Genomic DNA, 8,761 nt, shown 5'->3' on the forward strand with positions numbered 1-8,761 from the left:
GGTGGCCGCAGGAAAGAAAAGGCAAAGAATGAAACCCGCCACCCCCACCCCATTGCCTGAGCCCCTTCTTCATCTCAGCCAGTCAGGCCTCAGCGTCGCCGGCCGGCCGACCAATCAGCGCAGGAACAGGAGCGCTGGCAGCAGGGCCCCGGCTCCCCGCCGGAGGGCCGCTGGAGCCCGCGCGCCCCGCCCGGCCCCGCCCCTTCCCCGCCCCCTCCCCGCCCCCTGTCTGCCCAGGCCCCGCCCCGCCGCGGCCAGGAGCGCCCGCCTGGAGCCCCCGGGCCAGCGGCCGGCCGCTGGGGCCGAGTATTGTCTCAAAGGCCGAAAAGAGAGGAAAGCGGGGAGACTGGGGGGCAGCCACGCGACTGGGAGAGGATTTATAATATTTTCTTTCGCTGTCGACAATATTGCAAAACGTATGAAAGGGACTGACTGCACCGCCGGGACCGGAGCGTGAGGGCGCGGGCAAGGTAAGCAGCCCCCGGCCGGCTTCGCGGGGCGCGGGGGCACCGGGGGAAAACGCGGCACCACCCCGCTCACTGAGCGGCTATCGCGGGGTCTGCGTCCTGGGTCGCCCTCTGAGCCTCGTGAGCCTTAAGAGTGTAGACGCGGTCCGGGAGCTGGGGCATGTCGGAGGCAGCGTGGACGCGGCTCCTGAGCCGAGGAGTCTTCAGTGACCCGGGGGGCTGCCGTGGCGGTGTAGACGCGCGCAGGCGGTCCGGCGGAGGCGCCTCCGAAATCCCGAGGTAGTCCAGGCGGTCAGCGTAACTCGCGGGAGTGAGACGGTGGAGACGCGGACTCTGACCGAGGCACGCCGCAGCGCCCCGGAGGGGCCGGGGGAGCGCCGCAGAGCCGAGGGCCGGTGTAGACGCGCGCGGGGGGCGGCCGCGGAAAGTTTGCCGGAGCGCGCGGGGCGGGCGCGCCGGGGGGCTGAGCGCAGAGCGAAGCGGCGCGGGGCCCGGGGCGCGCGGCCGGAGAGTGTCCGCTGCTCCCGCCGCCGGAGCCTGGGGATCCCCGCGCCCCGGCCCAGCTGCCGCCGCGGGGTGGGAGGGGTCGGGCGGAGGGAGCCGCTGAACTGAGCGCGGGCGGGAGAGCGGAGGAGATTGACTTCGAGCCTTTCAGACAGGTTCCCGAAGCGCCCGCGCTGTGCCCGCTGGAGCCCGGGGGTCTCTCCAGCTCACCTGGAGGAATCTGAGGGGCAGAGGCCAGCTTACCGACACGACACTCGCTGAGGGGCCTCAAACCCGGTCTGGTCCGAGCCCGCAGCCCAGCTCCTTCTCTCCTTCCACTTCGCCTCAGTGAGGAGAAAGGCGTGGGGGGAGCTGGGGAGGCGGGTGCAGATGGGGCTTGGGGGTGGGGTGTAGGGAGAGGATCGGGACTGCTGGCTCGGCCTCCCGCTGCCTCTCCGTGGATCTGGGGGGCCCTTGAGCACTGGAGAGGGAGTGAATGGAAGGCAGGGGTGGGGAGGAAGCCTATTGCGCAGGTGATGCTAGTCCCCGCCTTCCTGATGCTGTGCCTGGGGCAGATGGAGTGGGACAGAGTACCTGTGTGACAGTCTCCTGTAGGGGAAGGAAGACCCCAAAACCCAGTTTCTGCCACAGGGGGAAGGCAGAAGGGAGCCCAGAAGAGGGAAGAGATACCAGGGTGGCTCTTGGGGTGGCCCAGTCCCATTTCCCAGTACTCCCTGTGACTTTTGCCCCCATTCTTACTCCTGCACCCCCCCCTTCTCTCTGATTCCTGCACCACAGGTCCTTTGCACATGTTGTGTGTGTGTGTGTGTGTGTTTTGTTTTGTTTTGTTTTGTTTTATCCACAAGTACTCATCGAAAATCCCAGGCACAGGTGACTCAGTGGTGAACAAGGCCCACCCAGTCTGGGACTTCCAGACCAGCGCAGGGACGCAGATGATGAATAATAGTCCAGAAGGGAATGGGGCAAGGGAATGGGAGGCAACCTTGGGTGGTCATGAAGAAAGGCTCCGGAGAGGTGACAGTGAGGGATTCTGCCTCCTCAACCTTTGGGCCCCAGTCACCTCCTCCAGGAAGCCTTCCTTGACCTCACTGACCTGACACCTCCCCTGTTGACAGGCTGTCATAGCCTGGGGACCACTCCTCCCATGGATATTTTTATGTCATTATTGGGTTAATATTTGTTTCCCCCCATCAAATGTAAGTGTCACGAAGGCAGGACCCAAATTTCTTTTGGGTAGACAATAGACAAATTGAATAAAGGATGGGTAGAATTTCCCCCAGAAAAATGTGAACTGCTCAGCCAGGTCGGGCATCCAGATGGCAGAAACTTCTCTCTCCTTCCCTGGACTGAGTCCTGGGCTCCACACCCCATTTGCAATTGACAGAAGCAAAGTAAAAGAAGCAGCAGGCCTGCTGAGGAAGTGAGCAGGAAGAGGCCTGGCAGAGATGGCCCGCTGAAGCTCCAGGGCTATTCCACTGGAAGGGAAGGGACTGCAGAGGGGGAGGCCAGAGGACATGTGCCTGTCCTGTTCTCTGAGCTCAGACCAACCTAGTCCTCAGTTCAACCTTGTCCCAGCTCTGGGAGGCTTGATTTCTTTCAAATGCTTCTCTGGAGAAGGTGGTGGCCATCAGGGTCCCCAGATGGCCAAGGTCTAGGGCCATAGGAACTGCCTGGCATCCCCTGCCTCTCCCCCAATCTGGAGCCGACAGGCTGTCTGTGGCACCTGTCTGCCCCAGAGTCAGGCCTCTGGGCCACAGCTAGCTGTGAGGAACATGGAGGTTCCCCACCCTTCCCTGAAACTCCTGGCAGGAAAGTAGGACTCAGGCTTTGAAAGACCAACTCTCCTTCATTTCCATAGTTTCCACACTTGGTGATTTCTCCCTCCCCTGGCTCTGTCAGACCTGTGGGCCTGGCACTTTTCCGGTGGCAGATTACGCTCTCACAGATGCCCAACAAAGCTTTCAGCTCCCCCCTCCCATTCCGCCCGTCCACCTCAGGGAGCTGCCTCCATGCTCTGCTAGAATGTCTGCAAGCCTTACTCAGGCTCTGGCGGGGACCAAACAGAAGCGGCCTCCCCAGCCAGCCAGCCAGCCAGCCCTCCTGACTGGAATTGCTTTAAAAAATTAATTTGCAATGATTTACGTCCTTCTGTTCTGTGGGGATCACCAGCATCTTAAATATGTATTTAAATCAGATTCACTGCTCCCAGTTAAACCTGAAGCATCTCCCCCCAACCCCCACCCCAACAGAAAGAGCCCTGGATTTGGAGTTGGCACAGCTCAGAGGTTCAGGCCGAGTTCTGCTAATGACAAGCTGTGTGACCTTGGGCAAATTACTTAACCTCTCTGCGCCTCCATTGGCTCCTCTGGTAACTGAGGTTAATGATAATCCTTCCCTCACAGGGTGTTGGGAGGATTAAATTAGATAACATTCAGGGAAGGGCTGTGCAATGCCAGGCCTGTGTTTTCTGTTCCCCGGTACAGGCTGTCCCGCTAATTAGCCTGGTGACCTTGGGCGGGCCACTCAGCCACTCCTGGCCCTCAATTTCCCCATCTCGAAAGCATAGGGGTTGTTCTAGGAGATGAGGCCACAGAGCGCACCCCCGAGTCGACCCCTGAGCCCCACCACACCGTGTACCTCCTCCACCCCTCTGCCAGACACCCTCCCCCTTGGCCACCCTCTTTTGCATTATCCAAGCGCTGGGTTCTAATTGGAGATGGCCCCCCTCCCCAGCTGCCTCTCCTCCTGGCTCCCTGCGAAGCCGGAGCCGCAGGGTTTGGGCCCTAGGGGCCTGCAGTTCTTGGCTCATTTTCAGGAGCAATTAGCCGTGATGTCACAGGCCTCCGTGGTGGTCTCAGTGGGCGTGTGTGCCTGGAAGCCCAAACACCACTCCGTCTGTGGCCTGTGGGACTCCCCCAGGCCAGGGGGTCCCCACTGCTAGCTGAAGGGAGGCAGCTTCCCCGGCAAAGCCATTTCTGTACTTTATGACTCCTTGAAGCCCCAAGCCTCAGTGTAAATTAGTTCTACCCTGTGCTTTTGTTGGCACTGTCTGTTCCTTGGAAGCCAGGGGCTTTGTCAGGAAGAACAAAGCTGTTTGGTGTTTTTCTGATTTGGGGGAAGCGTGCTCCTGGGGGAGGGCTCATCGCTTCTCAGTGTCAGTCTGGAGTCCTCCATTCTCAGACTCATTCTCAGACTCGTTGGTTTTGTTTGGGGTTTTTAAGTCCTGTGGCTTAAGAGTCACGCACGTCTGTGTGAGTGTTGGCTATAGGATTGCTTTCTTCCTTTCTGGCTTCTATAGCGTATTCCGTGGAAGCTAATTCCAGGGACTGAACTTTTCAAATCACTGCTTCAACAGCTTTTAAAAATCTGGACCTAGTTACCCCTGTCACCCATGTGTAAAGATTTAGAAAAAAATTCCCAACCCAAGAGTGGGCAGCCTTGAGGATGCACGGCTCCTGGCAGCGTGCACTCGCCATAGGTCAAAGCCGAAATGCCGAGCGCCTCTTGGGATGGGAGGTAGTGGGGAGCGTGGTCTGCTCGGTGCCAGACATCTGGATATTTAGAAAACATCTGGGAGGCTGGATTTTTCAGATTTCTGCCTGACATTACATATCACAAACATTGAGCCTGCCTCCCGCCCCCCACCTCCCTAACACACCCAGCCCCTTCCCCCCCCCAGCCCCCCTTTCCTGACCGGCAAGAAACATCCATTCTTTCCAATTCCCCAGCGTTTCCCCCCTACCGGAAATCTGATGGGCTTATGACATCATGGCTGGCTGCTGAGCGATGAGTGGATGCCACAAAGAAATCCGACATATCAGATGGATTCTGAAATCAGTTTCCCTCTGGCTGTAGTAACCGGAGTGAAGTCAGGAGAATGTGAGCTTTGTTTAAAAAACAAAAAAATAAAACTAAGCCTTGTCCTGTATTAAATACAGTCTTTTTTCTTTCTTTCTTTTTTTTTTTTTTAAGCAAACGGACCTTTTGGATATCATCCTATTTTAATAGAAATGCTGGTTTTTATGAACTGAAAGTGTCTAATAAATCAGACCTAATGCAATGTGTTTGCTTTTGGTTGAGTTTTTGTGTGTCCTTATTCACTAGTAAAGGAGGAACTGGGAATGGTTTCTGTCCCTTCGTTATTCAAATGGGGTAGTTTTTTTGTTTGTTTGTTTGTTTGTTTGGGTGTGTTTTGTTTTGTTTGGGTTTGAGGCCAATAAAATTCACCGGGCAAATTGCTGGTTTATGTTTTTTCAGGAATCCATTTTTATAGCGTGACCTTGGACCTGACCTGGTCTGCAAACATTGTATTTGCCTCTGCTGGTTTTTCTGGCTGGGAAACTGTAAAGACGATGCAGTTAAGCCTGCTTTTCAGTGTCCTCTCGGCAGGGCAGAGCCAGGAACAGGGAGCTGGGAACAGGGTGGTTTTGGGGATGAAAAACCGATTTGAAAGGACAAAGTCAGGAGGGGAGCAGACAGTAAAGGGGCAGTGTGGGCGTGGGGGAACCCACTGTCTTCCCTGCCCCTCCAAAGAGGACCTCAGAGCTCAGAAATAGCTCCAGACGGAGGAAGCTCCCCCCGATGCTGGCCCAGTTTACAGGAAGCTCAGGTTTGGGGGTGCTATGCCTACGACGCCTCTGGCACCGGCATTTAGCGTCTGTCAGATCTGCATTGGAGTCTCCACTCCCACTTGGACAAGCTGTGGGGCCCTGGGCAAGTCACGTCATCTTGTAGTCAGTGCCCAGCCCCCCCAACCCCCTGGCACAAGGGTCCCACCGTGCATACTGGGAGAATCCGTAAGGCTGGACAGTCCCCAGGTGCCCGACCACTTCGTAGGGCTCCGGGGACAGCCTTGGAGCCAAGCGAAGCCAGTGTAGATTCTGGTTTTTACATCCTGGTTCTGCCAGCTACTATCTGCGTCATAGCAATAGGGCCAACCCCACATGTGGGGCCATCGTGAGGACTGACATAGTGAGCGATCACCAGGCCTTAGCTGTTTTTATGAGATGGGCCCCTGAGCCCTGCAGGCAGGTTGCCCGGTAGGACTGTTGGGCCTGGGATGCAAGGGGACGTGTCAAGCTGAGCCCAGGAGGAGGATAGCCAAGGGCCGAATGGAACATTCTTCGTTGCTCTGCACAGAACTTTCCATGGGTCCCCTGTGTCCATGATTCCTATTTTAGAAGCAAAAACAAAGACATTAAGCATCTTTGCCCAAGGTCACGGAGCCCAGGTTGGAGCCAGGGGGTGGGCTCCTGCACCTGTCCTCCGCATTCCGGCTCCCCGGGCTCTGTGGAGCCTTCCTCCACCTGTTCCAGCTCATCCGCGCAGCCGGAGCACTGCCTTCCAGTGGCTGCCCCGTCCCTGCCAAGACTCTTCCACTGCCCCATCCAAGAGGCCTGCATAGATTACCCTCCCTTCGGGTCATCTTTGGCCCCTCTCAGGGTGTGGCTCTGCGCTGGGCCCCAGGGCCCTTGTCTACCTCCCTTAGAGGCCAGCAGTGGGGCTGTGGCTAGTTTTGTGTCCCCCACAAGGCCCTGTGGGCCAGGTCAGCAGCCATTTACTAAGGACTTACTATGTGCAAAAGATGGGCACTCATACGGTTGATGGGGACTCACACCCAGCTTGGACTTCTCTCCTGAACTACAGACCCATGCCGCCGATGCCCTCTGCCACATCCCCATGTGGACGGCCGCTGGGCCCTCTCCCTCAGAGGTCACCCCCAGAAACCTACCCCCCCACCACATCTTCCCCATCTCAGGTAAGAGCACCTCCCCTTTCCATGCACTTGCTCAGGCCCCGCAGCCCTGCAAACACTCCTGATGCCTCCCCTCCCTTTCTCTCCTCTCTCTCTCCCCGGGCTCCTCCCTTATTCAATCCATCAGCAAATATCCCTGGCTCTGCTTTCAAAATATATCAGCAATTTGACCATGTCCGCTGCCACTGTATGCGTGTAACTGCCTCCTCGTGGGTCTCCTGCTTCTCCCTGGGGCCCCTGGCTTCCATTCTCGGTGCAGCAGCCAGAGTGATCCTGTTAGAACTTAGGTCAAATTCTGTACTCCTCAGCCCAGAACCCTGCAATGGCTCGGTCAGAGTCAAAGCAGAGTCTTGTGTCTGTCCGCTGCTTGATCCCTCTCAGTTCCCATCACCCTCACACCACTCATTGACCTCCTTGCATTTCTTCCAACATCTCGTGTATATTCCTACCACAGGACCTTTGCACTTGCTGTCCCTTTTCCAGGTATGCGCTTTCCTTGGATGTTTATATCACTTTCTCCTTTGTTTCAGAGAGGTTGTTTCCTGAAGGTGGTGGCTCAGGAGGTGGCCAGAGGAGGAAGAGGAATTGGAGGAAGAGGGGTTGGGCGGACAAGTGCGAGTGCACTCCTGGGGCTGAGGACGGGCCTGGGTGGGCACAGGAGAGTAAGTGGGGCCTTCGAGGTCAACAGGAACCTGGTGGGTGGAGAGAAGGGCAGGTTTTCCAGGTTGGGGTTCCCCAGGGGGAAATGTACCCGACATGTATGTGCACAGCTTGGCCGGCAGGGGACAGATTGGGGAAGGTCTTAAGTGCTGCCTGGAGAGGTGTTAGGAGGAGCTGTGGAGGCTGCGTTGGAATCCCCGCTGTCCCTCTGCATCTCTGTGATCCTGGATGCGGAGCTTCTCCTCCGTTGGGCTCAGCTTCCCATCGGTAGACTCTTGAGCACAGCCTTTCCTGCAGCACTGTCCTACTTTACAGAGAGGAAGAGACTTAATTAAGCCTGGAGGGACCCAGGGTAGAGAGAGGTCTGCCTGGAAGAGCATGGTAGGCAGGGGAAACAGAATGTGCAAAGTCATGGGGCCATCCTCTGGGCTGCATTTCTTCAGTCCCTCCCTCAGCGAACAGAGAGGCAGGGAAGACAATGAGGGGGTGGCTTGGCTGTCCCCAGTGGGGGCCTGAGGCGCCCCCGTTTCTGCACTTAAGGGTCTGGCGACCTCTAACCTCATACTCTCCTGAGTGCTGCAGCCCTGAGAGACAGGCCTTTCCCTGGAGCTGGAGAAGCCAGGGCTCAGAGCAGAGAGGTGACCTGCTGGCACATTACCAAACGGCTGGGAAACGGCAGACGAAGGCCTTGAACCCACGCTCTGCTGTACTTCAACAAAACTGAGCCGCATCCTTTGGGTGGGACAGGTGAGCTCACTCCAGGCTCTGGGAGAGCCAGAACTGTACAGGTGAGGGGCGCTTGCTTGATTCAGTCAGTAGAGCACGTAACTCTTGATCTTGGGACTGTGAGTTCAAGCCCCACGTTGGGTGTAGAGCTTCTTTTAAAGAAGAAGGAGGAGGAGGAGGAGGGGGAGCAGGAGGGGAAGGGGCGCCTGGGGGGCTCCATCCGTTAAGTGCCTCTGCCTTCAGCTCAGATGATGATCCCAGAGTGCTGGGATCGGCCCCTGTCCGGCTCGCTGCTCAGCAAGGAGCCTGCTTCTCCCTCCCCCTCCACCTTCCACTCCGCCTGCTTGGGCTCTCTCTCTCTCTCTGTGTCAGATAAATAAATAAAACCTGAAAAAAAAAAAAAGTTGGGATTACAAAAACCTCTTTTTAAAAATAAAGGCAGAATTGTACGGCAAAATCCCCATTCATAACAGACTTCAAATTTTCGTCCCTTCCCCCCACAGCCATGAGGTTGCTCTGATCAAGGCCACTCCCTCCTTTGGAGAAGGTGAGTCAGGCTTCTGGAAAGCCCCCTGAGCCTCTTTTCTTGGCTGGAGCTTCTCTGAAGACTCTGGACGCTCCTGGAAAATTCCCAGGCTGTTGGCTCCCT

The 8,761-nt window shown here is 56.9% G+C and overlaps 1 long non-coding RNA gene across 1 annotated transcript; it reads left to right on the forward strand.

The window, feature by feature from the left end:
* The first annotated feature begins 248 nt into the window (after positions 1 to 248).
* LOC101671189 lies at positions 249 to 4,904 on the forward strand. The gene is made up of 3 exons (XR_200781.2): positions 249 to 470; positions 1,123 to 1,298; positions 4,700 to 4,904. It is a non-coding gene; the product is annotated as an uncharacterized LOC101671189 (long non-coding RNA).
* Positions 4,905 to 8,761: the final 3,857 nt, after the last annotated feature.

Source organism: Mustela putorius, unplaced genomic scaffold, assembly GCF_011764305.1.
Source record: "Mustela putorius furo isolate JIRA1106 unplaced genomic scaffold, ASM1176430v1.1 tig00000738_pilon_pilon_pilon, whole genome shotgun sequence".
In the NCBI taxonomy this organism is placed as follows: Eukaryota; Metazoa; Chordata; class Mammalia; order Carnivora; family Mustelidae; genus Mustela; species Mustela putorius.